The 21,167-nt window shown below is 48.9% G+C and overlaps 1 long non-coding RNA gene across 1 annotated transcript; it reads right to left on the reverse strand.

Moving 5' to 3' along the window:
- Positions 1-8,713: 8,713 nt before the first annotated feature.
- LOC122435050 lies at positions 8,714-17,146 on the reverse strand. The gene is made up of 3 exons (XR_006267565.1): positions 17,081-17,146; positions 12,950-12,959; positions 8,714-8,724 (listed from the first exon to the last, which is right to left on the reverse strand). It is a non-coding gene; the product is annotated as an uncharacterized LOC122435050 (long non-coding RNA).
- Between the last annotated feature and the right edge of the window lie 4,021 nt (positions 17,147-21,167).

Genomic DNA, 21,167 nt, shown 5'->3' on the forward strand with positions numbered 1-21,167 from the left:
TACTGTGAACCATAATGTGCAGTATGCTTGTGCCCATGGTCCCACTCAGGCACCTTACACCACACATGTTAATAACATGAAGGCCCTTCTGGCTCTAAATTTCTAATCAAAATCTGGTGGCATGCTCAGTGTCTGGGTGATTTCCAGCCATCAGTTTTCCAAAAGGCTGTTGAAATCACAGCATTTTCAGTTATAATACAGGCCTCACACTGGAATAAACTGGGCACTTGCATTTAAAAAACCTGAGCCCCTTCAGCCACCACACTTCCCCCCCATGTTGGTGCACTGATGAGTTTTCTGATTACCAACGTACCCTTTTGCTATGCCTCCCAGGTTCCATTTGGTCTGGAGATACCCTGCTTGCCTAGGAACCAAAATTTCTTTGCCCCCACCCTAATAACGTGATACAAAAAACAAAAATATTTCTAGTTACAGGGAGGCATGGGAAACTATGGCCCTTACAGTCCTCAGCTATCGCACTGGAACTGCAACCTAGAATCCCTTTGTCAAGTGCCTTGGCAGAAGTTAGTGTACACAGCACATTGGCATCACCATTCGCTCTAGAACCCAGAGTTCCAAGTGTGCTAAGACCTACTAGTTGGCCTGCATGTGGGAGAACCATGTATCCTCCTGACCACCACTATTCTTGTGGAATGTAGAACCTATAGCACTTGGACAATGTGTTTATCTGGATCTCTAGGTCCCTAAGGGCTCATCCAGAGTGTGCTGTCCAGGGTGCTGAAATCCCAGGCACACGTCCAGACTCTGTTAGCCTGGAAAGGGAAAAGTGGAAGTGTCAGTCGCTCAGTCGTGTCCAACTCTTTGAAACACCATGAACTGTAGCCCCTCAGGCTCCTCTGTCCATGGGGTTTTGCAGGCAAGAATACTGGAGTGGGTTGCCATTTCCTTCTCCATGGGATCTTTCTGACCCAGATTTCAAACCCAGGTCTTCTGCATTAAAGGCAGATTCTTTACTTTCTGATGTACCAGGGAAGCTTCCATTAGCCTCATGCCAGGTCATTTTTGAGATCTGACTCTCTGCACGCTGGGTTCTAGGAAAGCTCATATGGACACTAGTCTTGTTTGGTGCCCTACTCTGGTGCAAGAGGGTTCTTTTCACCACTGCATCTCCATCTGTGCTGTATCATAGGCAACCTTTTGCTCACTCTTACTTTCTAACATCTAGAGTCCCGGGTTTCCTATTGGACTCCAGCCTGTGTATGCTCTGGGGATCACAGGATTCTTTTGCTACATGCCTGTTACCTGTGACTGCAATGAGAGCATTTAGTTTATGGCACTTGCTTCCCAAACATGAGTGGAGAGCCCTTCAGGCCTCCAATCAGCTCACAAGCTGGACAACCATGAGCCCTCTAGGCCATCGTCTGCCCCTCACGTGAGAGGTTTGTTTTAAGTGCTCACAGTTTACACACTATGTTTTGATATGTGCACAGTAACTTTTACTAATTACCAATTTGGTGGTTCTTTCCTTTTCTGATTTTTTTCACACAATGAAACCAGAAGACTATGAGTTAAACAGATTCTGCTAATGGGGCCAGTCCGACCACATCCTGGAAGCCAGAGGAACCTTTCAACCACCCTACAGCCCTCAAGATAATGCATGAAAGACCTAGGCCGACACCAGCCTGTCCATGAATGGTGTCCCAAGGGCCTTGGAAGTTTAGGCTACACACTGGCAAAGGAACTTAGGGCCCTAGTGGTAAATATCCCACTAGCATTTTACTTCCTCTGGGGCCCTTTCTGAAGAAACCCAAGTGTGGTAAAATCCACACTCCTACTCAGCCATCAGAAAGCTAGCACTCCCAGCCTCAGTTCACCTCTCCCTTTTAGACCCCAGAACTCTACTGGAAACATACCTGCAACCTTGCTAAGCCCAGGAGCACTTCTGGACTCTCTCCGCCTGGTGATGGTGCCCTTGATGTCCCTTTTGAGACCATACTGCACACAAACTCTGGTCCAGGGTAAGCAGATGGTAGCAACTACTGTGGAACATACGGCTCCTCCTTGCTGGGTGGTAGGACTTTTAGCTCCTATTAATTACATCATGCCTGTGCAGCTGGAAACCATCTGACCTCCAAACCCTTCCTACCAGCTAGGGACGGGGATGCCTTCCACCCCAGTCTGTGTGCAAGCTGAGGTATCAGGGATTCTTAGGCACTCAGACTGTCCATCTGCTATGGGAAGGACAGCATTTTCAGTCACAACCATGGCATCCCGCAGAGGTAGCAGCAGTCCTTCAACCTTCAGTCAGCTCACAAGTTCAGATAACACAAACTTCCTCCAGCCACTACCTCTCCCTCAGGCAGGTGTCCCGAATCTTCCTGCCAGAAACCTGCTGGCCCATCAGGGTTCCACAGACCCTACAGGCTACCAGGTGGTCCTTATTAAGGCAGTGCATGCATGCTAAGTCACTTCAGTCCTGTCCTTCTTGTCCATGAAATTCTCCAGGCAGGAATAGTGAAGTGGGCTCCCAGGCCCTACTCCATGGAATCTTCCCCAACCTGGGATGGACCCACGTCTTTTATGTCTCCTTCATTGGCAGGCAAGTTCTTTGCCACTAGTTTCACCTGAAACTCGGGCAATTCATACTAAGCTGTCAATAGCCCTTTAGGTCTACAGGCATCTTACCCAAATGGTGCATTCTTACCGCTTCAAATGGGTCACAGGAGATGGGCACAGAGTTGTCTGATTTCTGGACACCATGTACCCCAACACTTCTCCATTGGGGATCCTTTTGTTTAAGGGATTTACCACACAAGGGTGGGCCAGGGGCCCTGCCCAAAACTCTTGCTGTGCAATATGGCCCTTGTGGGAACTAAACTTCCAGCTCCCTGGACCCCTTTTGGCAGAATTCTACCCTCCTATTGGTGTCATGAAGACCCTTTCAGCCCTACATGTTTCAGGGAGATCTTTCCGCCCACAGTGAATACTGCGTACCCAGAGATTTGGACTCTAAGTTTCCCCCACTCCTCAGAATTCCTTCTGGTTCAGTCACTTGAGGCATTTCGGCCACTGTCTCTAACCTCTCCACCCCATCCAAGTACGTGCCAACCACTAATCTAACCACTCACTACAATTCTAGAACTCCTTCTGGCCCAAACTCCTCCAGAAAATACATAATACACTTGAAACCGTCTTCCTTTCATAGGCTCTAAAACCAGTGCCACGATGTTGTCCATCCAGGACTCCTGGAGTTCTTCCAGACACATGTGGTCCAGGGCACTGTCACTCTGAACCACTTCCAGACACATTCTGCCCTGGCACAGGGGCCCTGCAGATGATTTAACAGACCATGTTACCATACTGAGAAACAACCTTTCTCTACTGCTGAGGAATATGTGCCTTTTATTGACAACCAGAACACTGCAGCAAGAAGCTCCTTATTAACTCCACACAGGCTTGCGTGCAGTGCTCCCGGGAAATCTTCTGGTCACCAGATTTTCTGTCAGCAAGTAATCTGGGATTCCCACTAGTCCCTACTATGTATGTGCCCTGAGTCGTCTTTGGTCCTTTAGTGACCAGAGGGTCTGCCTGTGGTGGAAAAGAAAGCACTCAGTCATGACACTAGTCACTGGCTGGGGAAGTGTAGGCTTCAACCACTCTAAGTAAACTGATGAAGTGACATTGCTCTGGGCCACCGTCCAGTGGTGCAGATGGTGCCCCACACTGACATTCCAACCAGCAACCTGCCACTCACATATCACCACAGGGTTCCATAGCATCTTCACATCCCTTGATGAAACAATGGGTTCCTACCAACAGATCAGTAGGGGTGGCCTTCATGCCTGCTGGCCCAGCAAGCCATCACTCTTTCTCACAACACGGTACCCTACTGTGGACATGCCTGACACCTCAATGATGCCTTGGTGGGGTACTTCTGGACACCATTCACCCTGAAATGCTGTCCGGGTGACCCTTTTGGCAACTAGACTCTCAGTGCACTGGGGTCCTACTAACTGAATTAAGATTCCTTACTGTGGAATATAAGGCCTTACCTGAAACCAACTAACAGCCTGTTGGTGCCCTGGGTACCCTTTGGCCCCAGTACCCCCATCCTGTTACCCTCATGAGTGCCATTCCAGCCTTAAATGTTTTCATGAGGTCTTTCCTGCCCACAGCCCATATGGGAATCATGGGTTATTGATCCAGTTTGATCATATGATTACTGTTAGAAATGGAACACATTAGATTGAGATATACATCTCTGACCAAGATACACTGTGCACTTCTCGCTAAGCAATTTTGACCTCTTTCGGCCTCTGTCCTTCACCAGGGCCCTTTCACCTAAGTATTTTGAGGCTCATAGGCCACCTTCCTTCACATCACATTCAGTGCCCAGCAGAATCACCAAATACTGACAGTACTCTGGCTCTAAGGTTCCGGAACTATTTCTGGCCTACTGATCACATGCCCAAGAACCAAACTTCTTAAGCCACCAACCTGCCCTGTCATGCAGAACCTAGAATTCAAGACAGGAGTTAGGCTTGGCTGTGGTGAGCCAATTGCTCCTCCAGTCATCCAATAGCTCGTGTGCCACGGAACTCTGAACCTTTCAGTCACCAGCTGGCTCGATATGTCCCTGGAGAGGTTCCGACCACCAGCCCATGCAGCACTTAAGGTTCCTACACTCATGTTCCCACATCTCACTGTTACTTAGCGGCACTGTGTACCCTTGTGACCATCACCTTCCCGATAGGGCCAAGACGCGGAGCCTTTAGTGTGTCTCATCCATTTTGATTGGGAGGAATCTACAGGGTGTTCCTCTGCAGTGATGCTTCCCTGGCCACTGGCACTCAGAAAGGACTTCTGGACACATTCTGCTCTGGTCCTGGTGACCTGTGGTTCCTTTCTGAGACCACAATATCATTGCGTAAGGTTCCAAGAGAGCCTTTATGTACACTAGCCTGCACCTTAACTTTGGAATGGAGATCTTTATCTACAACCAGCCATTCAGACTCCTGCAGCGAGAGGGCCCTTCTGCATCACTGCACCTCCATTTAACTTGTGTACATGGAAAGCTTCCTGCCTGCAAACTTCTTGGTAGCTAGGGTGTCAGGATACTCCCCAGCCCCCAGTGTGAATTTGTTCTGTTTGAACTAAAGGTGCTTGGACAACAAGCCGGGCCATCGGCAGGACAAACAGAGGATTTTCCCCACAAGGCACTAATACCCATGAGGTGGATCTGTGAGCCTTTCAGACCTTTAATTAGCTAGCAGTCTTGAGATTAAATATTACTATATATTAATTTACCAAAGTTTGTTTATATATTAATTTATTAAAGTCCAACTAGTTTGGGCTTCCCTTGGTGGTTCAACTGGTAAAGAATTCGCCTGCAATACAGGAGACCTGGGTTCGATCTCTGGGTTGGGAAGATCCCCTGGAGAAGGGAAAGGCTACCCACTCCAGTATTCTGCCCTGGAGAATTCCATGGACTGTATACTCCATGGGGTCGCAAAGGGTCGGACATGACAGAACAACTTTAACTTTCTCCCTCACCTGAGATTAAATGAGCACTCTTGGCCACAGTCTTCCCTCTCGTGGATGCCCCAGGTATTTTTCCTGCTGCAAAAATTCTCTTCTTCAAGATTTCAGCAATCTTTCGGGTCCAGAAAGCATATGCAGGTGGGGAAATATGGGATCCTTTTATTAAACCATCAATCTGATGTTCCCTTTATGTCTGTGTACATCTAGATTTTCTCAGGCCCTTGGACTTTTCTGGATTCCCTCTGCTAGCACACTGGTGTCCCAGGGGGCATTTCCAGACACAATCTGCCATAGAAGTGCTACCCTTGGGGTCCAAATTTAGCCAGGTTCACAGTGAACTGGCATTGAGTGGGCTTCACCCAAATGCTGTGCTATGGAATATATCGCCTAATTGGAAATCACGCTTCTAGTATGGAGACCATGGTCTCCATGCCATTGAGGCACATACTCCACATCCTATCAGGGAAGATTACTGGAGATCTTATTGCTCAAAGTTCACGGACATGCCTGGGACCAAGGGGATTTCTGGCGAGTACTTACTGGCAGCATTTAAAACTAGTATACTTTTGGTCACAGTACCAAATTTCGGCATATGTACCCTGAGCCCTCACAGCTAATGAATCTCAGCCCTTTCAGACACTGTACTTCCCAACAGCATGGATGAACCAATGAACTTTCAAGTCAACAACATGTTTCTTCCCTTAGCGTCCAGAATTATTTGGCTACCCTGTAGACCTAAAGTGATTAGGCCACTAGACTGATACTGTGATTCAGAGATCAGGGCCTTTGCAGCCACTTGCCTAGACTGGCCTTGGGAATGGTCCTCAGCTATGGCACTTGAGGCAGAACCTGTATCCCTTTCATACATGGAATTCCTCACCCATTCTGTCCCTGGGCACCTTCCTAGCACTATCTGGTCACTGCAACTGGAGTTCCATGTGTCCTCATGGCCCTAGCCCATCCGGTAACTGGACAATTAGATACACTTCCCATCATCACCTTCTTAGTGGCTGTGAAACTCACAGCCTGAACTCTAGGTTCCTAAGGCTCTGCTGCCCACTTTGGTTCCAGGGCCCTCTCACCCAGGGAGCACTTCCAGTCATGCATTTGCTGTGGCATGTGCCCTGTGGATTCTTTCTGAAGCCAAACTACTTGTAGACGGAGCTCTAGGAGAACACACACAGGCACTATCCTGGGCCGGAGTTTTCGCACACACACCGCCCTAGGGCTGACCATCCACCCAGAGACCTGGTGCAAGGGACCTCTTTTCCCACTGCATCTTGATATGGAAGTGCCTGGGGAATTTCTGGCCATGGGACTTTTTGCTAGCTAGGGTTCCAGGTTCCTGCTGGCCCCTACATTTTTCATGTTCGTGGGAACCTCGGCTTCTTGGAGACCTGTCTGCCCACCTTAGATGGAGAGACTTCGAGTCACAGCAGTATCATCCCAGAGGAACCCGAGAGCTTACTCAGCCACCAGCTGTCCCTCATGTTGGTGCCCCAGAGAACCTTCCTGTCAACAATTCACTGCTTTGCAATGTTCTGGTAATAATTACTGCCCCTACATTATTGTCACGTGTTGGAAACCCAGGACACACCAACTGGGCTCAGAGCAGAACCAGGCTTTACACTTTTGGGGTATGTCACCCTCTCATGCCTGGGACTTTTATATGCCCCTAGCCGGTAACACAGGCATTACTCCTGGAAGACATCTGCTGCACAGATGGCCCTTCAAGTGGGGACAGTGCTTGCATCCAGGGTTCAGATTACAGCTGGACAGAGCCTGTGCTGTGGAATATACAGCCCTAGTGATACCATACTTTTCAAATGCTGCTACTATAGACACATGTTGGCACCCACCCTGTATCACATGAGTGACAGGTGGGCCTTCCTCAAATGGAGTTTTGGAGTAGTTCCCATCTAGGATGCACCAGTTTGCTTGGGGCCTGGAGCTCATCCAGCCATTAGTTTGGCTGTCTACTGCTGAAATGGGAGCACGATGAGTCACAGCACATGACACGCACTGAGGTCAAGTGGGTACTTTCGAGTTTGGTGTTGGAACCATTTCAGCCACCTTTTCCCTTCTCTTCTACGCAACTCCACATGGAAGCCCTAATGAAACTTCCAACCACTGATGCGTGTTCTTGCCAGGATTCTTGGGTTCTTTCCTGTATGGGGTCTTCTAGCATGCCCAGGAATAGAAGATACTCTGGCCACCAGGCTTCCCACGTGATGTACAAATGAGAACTCCTCCAGCCACTGGTCAGGCCTAGCTCTTGGGACATTTTCGCGATTGCAGTACTCACCTATACCATTTGCACATGGTTTCACACAAATGCCCTTAACGTGGGCTGTAGCAGCCTGAGCCCATCTGGCATGTTTTCCATCTGGATACTTGCACTTGGAGCACTTCTGGTGACCCTGCCCTGAAGTTGTGTCCTGGAGATACTCTCAGAGACCAGGGTGCCTGTGTACTCAGTTCTCCAAGGACCACAGGCTGCCAGGTGCTGTGGAAGACAGAACACTGTAAGTAACTGCTAATCTAGAGTTGTGGTACAAGACGATCCCTTTCAGGTCATGCCTTCATCTGTGTTGCGCACCAAGGGGCCTTCCATGCCACCAGACTTGCTGCCATCTAGGGTTCCAGGATTCCTGCCAGCACCCACCTTTGTCAAGCCTGGAGAACTGAGAAGTGTGTTGCCCTCTTGGGTGACCAGCCTGCTCGTGGGTGGCAGAAGGAGAGTACTTCCCCTCAAAACACTACCATCCTCTGGTGTTTGAACCAGAGCACCTGTTTTCAGTATAGGCCTCATTAGAGATATCATGGGCAATTCCAGCCCAGGAATCATGAACCCTGTAGGCCACCATTTGTCCTCCCTTGGGACCCTCAAGAACCATCATGCCAACAACATAATCCATTTTTTAAGGTTCTGAGGATCTTTTAGGCTCCTAATCGCACGTCTATAGGGTTTCCCTGATATCTCGGTTGGTAAAGAATCCACCTGCAATGCAGGAGACGTCGGTTTGATTCCTGGGTCAGGAAGATCCCCTGGAGAAGGAATAGGCTACCCACTCCAGTATTCTTGGGCTTCCCTTGTAGCTTAGCTGGTAAAGAATCTGCCTGCAATGAGGGAGACATGGGTTCGATCCCTAGGTTGAGAAGATCCCCTGGAGAAGGAAAATGTTACCCACTCCAGTATTCTGTCTTGGAGAATTCCATGGACTGTATAGTCCATGGGGTCACAAAGAGTCAGAATTGACTGAGTGTCTTTCACTCACTCACTCACTCAATCACACTGCTGGAGTGAAACCCAGTCTCCTCCTATCAGCCTGTCAGCAGGAGGAGACATTTTTGTCTGAGTTCATCTTGATTTCTCAGGCCCTGGGACTCTTCTGGATGTGAGGCTGCACCTGAACTGGTGCCATGGGATGCAGTTCAGGACACTCTCTGCCAGAGCACACTGCCCTGGGGGCTTGGTTCCAACTATGTTTCTGAAAACCTAGGGTCTCATTGGCCAAGACCAAATCTGTGCTTTGGAATATGTGGCCTTACTGTGAGCCATACTTTCCAGTATGCCTGAGCCCATGGTCCCATTGAGGCACCTAACACCACACATGTTAATAACATGAAAACCCTTCTGGCTCTAAATTTCTAATCAAAGTCTGTTGGTGTGCTGGACACATGGGTGATTTCCACACACCAGCTTTCCAAAACACTTCTGAAACCAGAACATTCTCACTCATATACAGGTTCACAATGGAATAAACTGGGCACTTGGAGTTAAGAAACCTGAGCACTTTCAGCCACCACACTTCCCCCCAATTTGGGTGCACTGATGGACTTTCTGAACACCATCGTACTCCTTTGCTATATTCCTAGGTTCCTTCTGTCCTGGACTTATCCTGCTTGCCTGGCAACCATAAGTTCCTTGCCCATGCCTGAGAATGTGATACAGAAGGTAGAAACTTGGATACCAGAGAGGCAGGGCAAACTATGACTCTTATAGGCCTCAGGTGTGCCATTTGAAATACTACTGAAAATTCTTTCTTCTGTCAAGAGCCCTTGAAAAGTTAGTATACACAGCACAGTATTATAACCATGCACCTAGACTCAGGATTCCAGGAGTCCTAAGATCGACAACGTGTTCTGCAAGCTGGGCAAAAGTGTACCTTCTGACCATCTCTCTTCTTGTAGGATGTTGATTTTGTAGCCCTTGGATATTCTGTCCAAATTGATATCTAGGTCACTAAGGGTGCTTTATAATGTGCTGTTCAGGGTGCTGAAATGCAGCAGTTCCAGTCTCTGTTAGTCTGGAAGCAGGTCATTAGGGCAACAGGGATGGGGAGGGACTTCTGGACACCATGTACCCGTGCAATTCTGAACCAGGGCCCCTTTGGCGATGAGACCTCCCACCCACGGTTGTGCCAGGGGCCTTACCCCAAACCCTTGCTGTGCAATATTTCCCTCATGGGAAGTTCCAGCTGCCTAGAAACCTTTGGAAGCATTCTACAGTCTGATTGGAGTCATAAAGGCCCTTTCACGCAGAAGCATTTCAGAGATGCCTTTTGCCCCAAGTGGATGCCATGGACCTGGAGATTTTGACTGTAAGTTTGACCTGCTGCTCAGAATTCCTTTTGGTTGAGTCACTTGAGCCATTTTGGCCACCATCCCCTACCAGCTCGGCACACATCCCAGTACCGGCCAATAACCAATTATCCCTCACTGAAGTTCCAGAGATCCTCCTGGCCCAAAGTCATCAAGAAAGTATATACCTTTAAGACCATCTCCCTTACTGTAGGTTATAGAATCCAGCGAGTTTGTGCATCTAGGATTCCGCAGGTTGTTCGACACATGCGGTCCAGGGCCTTAGCACTCTGAACTGCCCCCAGACACCTTTTCCCCCGGTGCAGTACCCTGCACGTCCTTTAAAAGACCGTGCTGAACCTGTACTGGGTTCCAGGAGAGCCCCAGTGGGAAACAGCCTGCTCTACAGTTGAAGAATATCTAGCTAAATTGCCAACCACCTATCCAGAACACCATAGCAAAGGGCTCCTTTTTAACACTGCACCGCCTTCCGGGTAGTGTTCCCAGAAAACCTTCCTACCACCAGACTTCCTTTCAGCAAGCAATCCAGAATACCTATTGGCCACCAATCTCTATGTGTGCTAGTGAGTATTAAGGTTCTTTAGTGATGAGAGAGTCTGCTTGTGGTGGAAAGGAAAGCACATATCATGGCACTAGCCGCTGGCTGAGGTGTATGCTTAAACCAGTCAAAGTAAACTGATTAAGGAAAATCCATCTGGGCCACCATCCACTGGTCCAGATGGTGCCCCACATGGATATTCCGGCCAACAATCTGCCTCCTCCACACGGTTCCTAGATTCTTCATGTCCTTCAATGGATCCATGGGGGCCCTCCTACTAGCCTCTCAGCAGAAGGTGACCATTATGTCTTGGGCCCAGCAAGCCACTGCTCCTTCTCACAACATAGTACTCTACTGTGGCACATGCCTGACACCTCAACGATGCCTTCATGGGGTACTTCTGGGCATCATTCGCCCTGACTTTGTTGTCCGGGTGACCCTTTTGGCAACTAGACTGTCAGTGCACTAATTTACTACAAACTAAATTAAGATACCTAGCTGTAGAATATATGGCCTTACTAGAAACCACAGGTAGGTCCTTTGTCCCCTGAATTCCTCGTGGGGGACATTCCAGCTTAAAAGTTTTCATGAGGTACTTTCTGGCCACAGCCCATATTGGAAGCACAAGCCGTTAGTCCAGTTTGACCATCGGCCTACAGCTGAAACTGGAGCATGTTACATTAAGGGATAGAGCTCTGAAAAACACACAGCAGGCACTTGACCAAAGGAATTTTGAACCCAATCAGCCCCCGTACTTCTCCAGTACCCTTTCAGCTAATAATTTTGACACTTATAGGCCACCATCCTTCACATTAGGCTCCAGTGCCCCACAGAATTACCGACCACCAACAGTACCCTGGCTCTAAGGTTCCAGGACTATTTCTGGTCTACTGACCATCACGTGTGCAGGAAAGGAACGTTCTTAAGCCACCAACCTGTCTCCATGATGCAGAACCTAGAACCCTTCAGGTCAGGAGTTAGGCTTGTCTTTGGTGAGCCAATTGCTCTCCCAGTCCTCTGCAACTTATGTGTCATAGCTCTTTGAATCCTTTTAGTCATGGGCTTGCTCGCTAGTGTCCCTGGAGAGGTTCCAATCACCAGGCCACCCAGCACCTAAGGTTCCTACACTCCTTATGGCCCTGAGTCTTACTGTTATTTAGGGGCACTCTGTACCCTTGTGACCATCAGCCTCCAGATAGGGCCAGGACACAGAGTCATTAGTGTGTCTCATCCATTTTGATTGGGAGGAACCTACAGGGTGTTCCTCCCAATTAATGCTGCCCTGGCCAGTGGCACTCAGAAAGTACTTCTGGGCACATTCTGCCCTGGTCCTGGGGACCTGTGGGTCCTTGCTGACACCACAATATTTTGCATAGAGTTCCAGGAGAGCCTTTATGAACACGAGCCCACACCTTTGCTTAGCTCTTTTTTGGCAACCAGATGTTCAGATCCGTGCAGCAAGAGGGCCCCTCTGCATCACAGCACCTCCGTATAACTGGTTTAACTGGACTATTCCTGCCTGCAGACTTCTTAGCAGCTAGGGTCCCCGGATCCTTCCAAGCCCCCACTCTGAATTTATTCTGGGGAATCGTGAGTGCTTGGATAACCTGGATGCCCGACAGAGGTGAAAACAGAAGATTTCCCCAGCTCCTTCCAGCCCAGTACTAAATCCATCAGGTGGAAATGTGAGCCTTTCAGGCCTTCAATAAGCTAGCAGTCTTGAGATTAGATGAGCACTCTCGGCCACAGTCTGCCCTCTCCAGGTTGCCCCAGGTATTTTTCTTGCCGCCAAATTTCCTTCTCTCCAAGATTTCAGCAATACTCCAGGCCAACAAAGGACACTCAGGAAGGGAAATATGGGCTCTTCTTATCAAGTCATCAACCTGATGGTACCATTAGGTCTGCGTCCATCTAGAGATTCTCAGGCCCTGGGACTTTTCTGGATTCCACCTGCTAGAACACTGGTATCCCAAGGAGCATTTCCAGACACCGTCTGCCATTTGAACTATGGCCTGGGGGTCCTGATTCAGCCAGATTGCCAGTGTACTGGAGTCACGTGGTGTGGTCTTCCCCCAAATCCTGTTTTATGGAATATATAGCCTAAATGAAAACCAAACTTCCTGTACCCTGCTTGTCTCAGTCACAATTAGGCACCATGGCATCAGGGAAGTGTCCAGGATATCTTACTGCTCAAAGTTCACGGACATGCCTGCAACCAGGGGACTCTCTGGTGATTACTCACTGGTGTCTGCTCAAACTAGAGTTCTTTTGGTCATAGTACCAGAGTTCTTTTGGTCATAGTACCAGAGTTCAGCTCATGTACACTAAGCTCTCATAACTAAGGAATCTCAACTCTTTCAGACACTGAACATACCAACAGCATAGACAAACAAATGAAATTTCAATTCAAAAACATGTTTCCTCCCTTAAGGTCTGGTGCTCCTGAGGGACCAGAATTGATTGGCTTCCCTGTAAACTTAATATGATTAGGTCACTAGATTGACATTGTGCTGAAAAGTTCAGAGCCTTTACACCCACTAGCCAGGCCTGGCTTGGGAAGGTCCTCAGCTATCCCGCTTGATACGGAAAATAGAACCCTTTCAAACATAAAATTCCGCACCCATTGTGTCCCTGGCAACCTTCCTAGCACCATTTGGTCCCTGTATCTAGAGTTCCACGTGTCCTCATGGCCCTACCCTGCTCATCAGCTGGAGGATTAGATACAATTCACATCATCACCTTCTTAGTGGCCGTGAAACCCACACCCTGAAGTCTAGGTCCCTAAGGCTCTTCTGCCCACCTTTATTCCAGGGTCTTCTCACCAAGGGAGCACTTGCAGACATGTAGTGTGTGTTGACATGTGCCATGTGGATTCTTTCTGAAGCCAAATTACTTGAGCAGTGAGTTCCAGAACAACACACACAAGCACTAATTTGCCCGGGATATGTGGCACACACTGCCCTAAGGATAATCATCCATCCAGAGGCTCTTCTTTCCCCCACTGCGTCTTGATCTGGATGTTGCCTGGGGAATCTGGCCATCACACTTTCTGCTAGCTAGGGTTCCATGTTTCCAGCTGGCTCCCACTTTCTGCATATTCATGAGAACCCAGGCTTATTGGTGACCTGTATTCCCGCCTTAGGTGGAGAACCCTTGGGGTCACAGCACTATCAGCCCAGAGGAACCGAGAGATTTCTAGATGGTGAATATGGCGTTCTCTTGGCCACTAACTGTCCCGTGTGCTGGTGCCCAGGAGAACGTTCCTGCAAACAGCCTGATTGCTTAGTAAGGTTCTGATGATAATTAAGGATCCTACACCATCCTCAAGGGATGGAAACCCGGGATCCAACCAACTGGCCCCAGAGTAGAACCAGGCTTTTCACTCTTAGGTATGTCACCGTCTCATGCCTGGGCCATTTCTATGACCCTCGCTGATACCACAGGCATTACTCCTGGAAGACATCTTCCATGCAGGGGACCTTCAGTGGAGACAGTACATGCATCCAGAGCTCCCATTGGCCCTAGTCAGAGACATACTTGTCATATACAGCCCTAGTGGGCACCATTCTTGTAAATCGGTCCTACTCCACACCCATTTGAGCTCCCACTGTCTGTCACATGAGTGTCAGGAGGGCCTTCACCATGCAGTTTTGGGGTACTTACCATCTAAGATGCACCAGTGTGCTTGGGGCCTGGGGCTTTCCAGACATCAGTTTAGCAGTCTAGTGTTGAAATCAGAGCAGTTTCAGTCACAGTACATGACACATGCTGAGGTAAAGTGGGTAACTTCGGTTCTCTTGCTTGAACCATTTCAGCTACCTTGCCCCTTCCCCTATAACCAACCCCACATGGGAGCCCTAACGAAACTTCCAACCACAGATGTGGCTCCTTGCTAGGGTTCTCGGGTTCACTCTTGCATGGGGTCTTCTAGCATGCCTAGGGACTGAAGGTGCTTTGGCCACCAGGCTTCCTCCATGATGCAGAAAGACCTCATCCAGCCACTGGTCAGGCCTAGCTCAGCTACACGGTTTGCACATCACTTTCCATAATCACCGTCCACGTGGCTGTGGCAGCCATAGCGCATAGGGCATGGTTTTCCATCCAGACATCCAGGAGCAAGTAGCTTTCTAGACACCTGCATTTGGAGCGTGTCTGGTGACCCTGCCCAGGTGCTGTGCCCTGGGGCTGTTCTCAGACAGACCAGGCTGTGTGTGCACTCTGTTCTACAAGGACCACAGGCTGCCTGTACCTGTGGCACACAAATCCCTGTAAGAAATCACTTATCTAGAGCTCCGGTACTAGATGACCCTGTTCATATCCAGCCTTCATCTGCATGGTGCCCCAGGGAGCCATCCAGCTGCCAGACTTGCCAACAGCCTGGGTTCCAGTTTTCCCGACAGCTCCCAGCCGGTGTGCAGCCTGGAGAACTGGGAACTGTGTTGGGCTCTTCAGCAACCAGCCGGCTCACGGAACATAGAAGGAGAGCACTTCTCCTCATAGCACTAACATCCTGAATGGTAACTGTGGGCCTGGGGTTCGAACCAGAGCACCTCTGTTCGCAGCACAGGCCTCGCTATGAGATGTCATCGGGCTTCCAGCGCAGGAATCATGAGTCCTCTGGTACTCCATTTCTCACCCCTTAGGGGGACAAAATGTCCATTCACTCTGGTTTTGGGGATCTTTCGGGCTCCCAATCACACTTTGATTGAACCCATGTAGAACCCAGGCTCCTCCTATTAGTCTGTCAGCAGGAGGAGACACTTCGGTCTGAGTCCATCTTGGTGTCTCAGGCCTGTGACTCTTCTGGATGTGAGCTTGCCCCTGCACCAGTGCCATGGGAGACAGTTCAGGACACCATCTGCCTGGTCACACTGCCCTGGGGGCCCCTTTGGCAACTATACTTCTGAAAACCTATGATCTCTTTGGGCAAGAGCAAAGCTGTGAGGTGGAACACCTGGCCCTACTGTGAACATTACTTTGTAGTATGCCAGCGCCCATGGTCCCATTACTCCTAATCCATGCAGTGTTAATGTTATGCAGGCCTTTCTGACTCTAAATTTCTAATCAAAGTCTGTTGGTGTGCTGGGCACCTGGGTGATTTACAGAAACCCACTTGGCAAAAGTCTGTTGAAACCAGAGCATTTTCATTCTAAATACATGTCTCACACTGGAATAAATAAACTGGGCACTTGGGAGTTACCAAAGCTTAGTGCTCTCAGCCACCACACTTCCCCCCCAACGTGGCTGCACTGATGGATTTTCTGATCACCATCATACTCCTTTGCTATGCTTCCCAGGTTCCTTCTGACCTGGATTTATCCTCCTTGCCTGGGAACCAAAAGTTCTTTCCCTAACCTGATAGTGCAATACAGATAATAGAAGCCTTCTGAATACTGCACAGGCATAGGAAACTATGACCCTTATAGTCCTCAGCTAGCCCATCTGAAATCCTCCCTAGTATCCTTTGTGTTTAGAGTCTTTGCAGAAGTTAGTATACATAGCACATTATGATCACCATCCATCCTAGACCCCAGAATGTCCAGTGCCCTAAGATCGACAACTTGAGCTGCAAGCTGGGTAACCATGTACCTTCTACCATCTCTCTTCTTGTAGGATACAGAGTCTGTAGCCCATGGACACCCCATCCAACTGGATCTCTAGGTCCCTAAGGGCTCATCCAGAATGTGCTGTCCATGGTGATGAAACCCAGGACAGTTTCAGACTCTGCTAGTCTGGAAGCAGCTGACGGGGACATGGCGGGGTGGGGGGAGGGGGGCGGCACATGGCTGGGGAGAGTCTGATAGACACCATGTGCCCATCGACTTCTGCACCAGGGCCCCTTTGGCGACGAGACTTATCACCCACGGCTGTGCCAGGGGCCTTACCCCAAACCTCTGCTGTGCAATATTTCTCCCATGGGAAGTTCCAGCTGCCTAGACCCCCTTGGCAGCATTCTACAGTCTCATTGGAGTCATGAAGGCCCTTCCACGCTGAAGAATATCAGGGATAATTTTTCTACCAAGTGGATGCTGTGGACCCAGAGATTTTTACTGTAAGTTTGCCCAGCTGCTCAGAATTCATTTTGGATCAATCACTTGAGCCATTTTGGCCACCGTCCCTACCCACTCTGCACACATCCAAGTACCTGCCAGTAACTATTACCCCTCATTACAATTCCAGAGCTCCTTCTGGCCCAAAGTCATCAAGAAAGTGTATACCATTTAGACCATTACCTATCTCTAGGCTACCTCTACCTCATAGCTCAGTCTGATCAACTGAATGACTAAGCACAGGATAGCACACCTCGTAGCTCAGTTGGTCAGAATATGCATGCAATGCAGGAGACTCAGGTTCAATCCCTGGGTTGGGAATATCACATAGAGAAGGAAGTGGCAACCCAATCCAGTATTCTTGCATGGAGCATCCCATGAAAACAGGAGACTGGCAGACTACAGTCCATGGGATCACAAGATTTGGACATGATCTAAGAGACTAAACCACAACCAGGACTGCTGGAGTTTCCAGACACAGGCAGTCGAAGGCACTGGCATCCTGAATCACTTCGGGACATATTCAGCCCTGATGCTAGTGCCCTGTGGGTGTTTTAATAGACCATGCTGCTCCTATATGGGTTCCAGGTGAGCCCACATGGGTAATAGCCAGCTGCATCGCTGAAGAATATCTGGCCTTATTGACAACCTATCGAGAACACTGTTGTAAGGGGCTCCTTTTATCAACACACTGGCTTCCTGCCATTGCACCCAGAAAACCTTCCAACCACCAGGCTTCCCGTCAGCCAGCAATCTGGAATACCTGTTGGCCCCCAATCTATATGTGTGCTAGCATGTATAAAGATTCTTTAGGGACCAGAGGGTCTGCTTGTGGTGGAAACGAAAGCATATGGTAACGGCATTAGATGCTGGGGAGGTGCATGCCTCAACCAGTCTAAGCAAACTGATGAAGTCTTTTTGTCTGAGTCAAACTTGATTTCTCAGTCTCTGAGATTCTTCTGGATGTAAGCTTGCCCCTGTACCCGTGGTATGGGAGGCAGTTCAGGACACTCTCTACCTGGGCACGCTACCTAGGGAGCCTGTTTGCAACTTTATGTCCAAAAACTAATGGTCTTGTTGGCCAGACTAAATTTGTTTTGTGAAATACGTGGAGCTACTGTGAACCATACTTTCCAGTACGCCTGTGTCCGTGGTCCAATTGAGGCACCCTACACCATGCATGTTAGTATCTTGAAAGTCCTTCTGGCCCTAAATCTAATCAAAGTCTGCTGGTGTGCTACACACATGAATGATAACCTGCAGCTAGTTTTTCAAAAGGCATTTTAAACCAGAGCATTTTCACTCATAGCATAGGCCTCACACTGGAATACACTGGGCTCTTGCAGTTAAGAACCCTGAGCCCTTTCAGCTCTGACACTTCTCCCTGTGGGTGCACTGATGGATTTTTCTCACCACCATCACACCCCTTTGCTTTGTTTCCCAGGTTCCTTCTGATCTGGATTTATCCTGCTTACCTGGGAATGAAAACTTCTTTGCTTAAGCCGGGTAATGTGAATCAGATAGTAGAAATTTTCTGGATAGCAGACAGGCATGGGAAAATATGGCCCTTATAGCTCTCAGCTATCCCATTTAAAATGCTACCTAGATTGTTTCTGTCAACAGCCTTTGAAAAAGTTAGGATACACAGCACATTGAGATCACCATCCAGCCTAGACTCCAGAATTCCAGATGTCCTAAAATCTACTAGTTGGTCTGGAAGCTGGGCAACCGTGTAACGATATGATCATCACTCTTGGATAGTACGCGGAACCTACAGCCCTTGGACGTCCTGTCCTTCTTGATTCATAGGTGTATAAGGACTGGTCTACAATGTGCTGTCCGGGGTGCTGAACCCCAGAACACTTCTGGAGACAGCCTGGATGCAGGGTCAAGAGGGCCATTGGGCTGGGGAGGGCCTCTGTACGTCATGTGCCCGATTGCTTCTTCACTGGGGCCCCCTTTGGGAATCAGACTTACCACCTACAGTTGAGCCAGGGTCTTTACCCAAAACTCTTCCCGTGCAATATGTACCTTGTGTGAGCTATTACTGCCAGCTCCAAGAATCTCTTTTGGCAGCATTCTACCATCATTTGGAATCATGAAGGTCCTTTCACCCTGAAGTGTTTCAGGGAGACTTTTCTGGCCACACTGATGTAGTGGACCCAGGGATCCTAATTGTAAGTCAGCTCCACTGCTCAGAATTCCCTTTGGTTCAATCATTTGAGCCATTTCAGCCACTATCTCTACCCACTTCTCCCCATCCAAGTACCTGCCAAAATCCAATTAATTCCTCACTACAATTCCAGAGATCCTTATCACCCAAAGTCACAAAGAAAGTATATACCCTTGAGACCATCTCCCTTCTCGTAGACTGTAGAACCAAGGGCTTTTGTGCATCTAGGACACCTGGAGTTCTCCCAGACACATGCAGTCCAGGGCACTGGCATTCGGAATCACTTCTGGACACCTTCTGCCCTGGCACTGGTGCCCTGCTCATCCTTTAAAAACCCTGTTACCACGTACCGGGTTCCTGGAGAGCCCTTGTGGGAAAGAGCCTGCTCTACTTCTGAGGAATATGTGGCTTTATTGACAACCATGTATTGAGAACATGATTGCAAGGGCCTCCTTTAAACAATGAATTGGGTTGGGGCAGTGCCCCTGGAAATCATACTGGCCACTAGAGTTCCTGTCAGCCAGCAAAACGGAATTCCCCCTGGCCCCCAATCTGTATGTGTGCTAACAAGTATTAACGTTTTCTAGTGACAAGAAGGTCCGCTTGTGGTAGAAAAGAAATGCACCTTGTCATGAACTAGCCACTAGCTGGGGAGGGGTTGGCCACAACCACTCTAAGCAAACTGATGAAGCAAGATCTCTCTGGGCAACCATCTGGCAGCCAAACTGGTACCACACCCTTACATTCTGGCCAGCAACCGGCCTCCTCTATACCGTTCCATGGATACTTCATGCCCTTCAACGAAAGCATGCGATCATCCTACCAGCAGAGAGCAGAGGGAAGCCTTTAGGCCTTGGCCCCGCAAGCCATCACCCCTTATTATAGCACACTACTGTACTTTTCTACAGGCTTGACACCAAAATGATGCTTTGGCCAGGTACTTCTGGGCACCATGCCCCCTGACTTTATTGTCCGGGTGACCCTTTTGGCAACTAGACTCTCAGTGTGCTGGGTTACGACGAAGTGAATTAAGGATTCTTGCTGTGGAATATAGGGCCTTACTGGAAACCATTCTAACAGCTTGTTGGTACCTGGGGGCCCTTTGGCTCCAGTACTCCCATTCTGTTAGACTCATGAGGGTCATTCCAGCTTTAAATGTTTTCCTGAGATATTTCCTGTCCCAAGCCTAAACAAGAAGCATGGGTAGTCAGTCCAATTTGACCACTCGCCTATCACTGAAATTTTAACATGTTAGATTCAGGTATAGATCTCAGACCAAGACACAACGTGTCCTACGAGCAAAGGAATTTTGAACCATATTGGCCACTGTCCTTCTGCAAGATACTTTCTCTGGACTAATTTGGGCCTTTTAGTCCACCTTCCTTCACCTTGCGTTCTAGTGCCCTTCAGAATCCCCGAGCTCCAACAGTAACCTGGCTCTAAGGTTCCGGGACTACTTCCAGCTTCCTGCCAGTCGGGTGCCAGGAACAAAACGTTCTTAAGCCACCAACCTGCACCATCATGCCGAAGCTAGAAGTCTTCAGGTCAGGAGTGAAAGTTGTCTGCGGTGAACCGATTGCTCCTCCAGTCCTAAGACAGCACCTATGGCATGAAACTTTAACCGTTTCATTCATGGGCTTGATCACTGCTGTCCATGGAGAGCTTCGGCTCACCAGCCCACCCAGCACCTAAGGTCCCTACACTGTTTATGGCCCCGAGTCTCAGTGTTATTAAGTGCACTCTGTACCCTTGTGACCGTCACCCTCCCGTTAGGGCCTGAACTCAGAGCCCTTAGTGCATCTCTCCATTTTGATCGGGAGGAATTTACAGGGTGTTTCTCCGCATTGACACTGCCCTGGACACTGGCACTAAGAAAGGATTCCTCAACACATTCCGCTCTGGTCCGGATGACCTGTGGGTTCTTTCTGAGACCACAGTATCTTTGTGTAGGGTTCTAGGAGAGTGTTTATGTACACTAGATCTCAGCTCTTTTGGAATAGTTTTGTTTGGCAACCAGTCGTTCAGATTTCTGCAGCGAGGGGCCCATCTGCATCACTTCACCTCAGAGTAAGTGGTGTACCTTGGAATTTTTATGGGAAACGTTCGGGCAGCTAGCGTTCCAAGATACCCACCGGCCACCACTGTGAATTTATTCTGGGAAAACGAGGTATCTTGGATAACCAGGCTGCTGGACTGCAGTGAAAACAGAGGATCTCCCCCTCTAGGCACTAATACTCACCAGGGAGAAATGTGAGCCTTTCAGGCCTCAATTAGCTAACAGTCTTGTAATTAAATGAGT

This window comes from Cervus canadensis, chromosome X (genome assembly GCF_019320065.1).
Source record: "Cervus canadensis isolate Bull #8, Minnesota chromosome X, ASM1932006v1, whole genome shotgun sequence".
Lineage (NCBI taxonomy): Eukaryota > Metazoa > Chordata > Mammalia > Artiodactyla > Cervidae > Cervus > Cervus canadensis.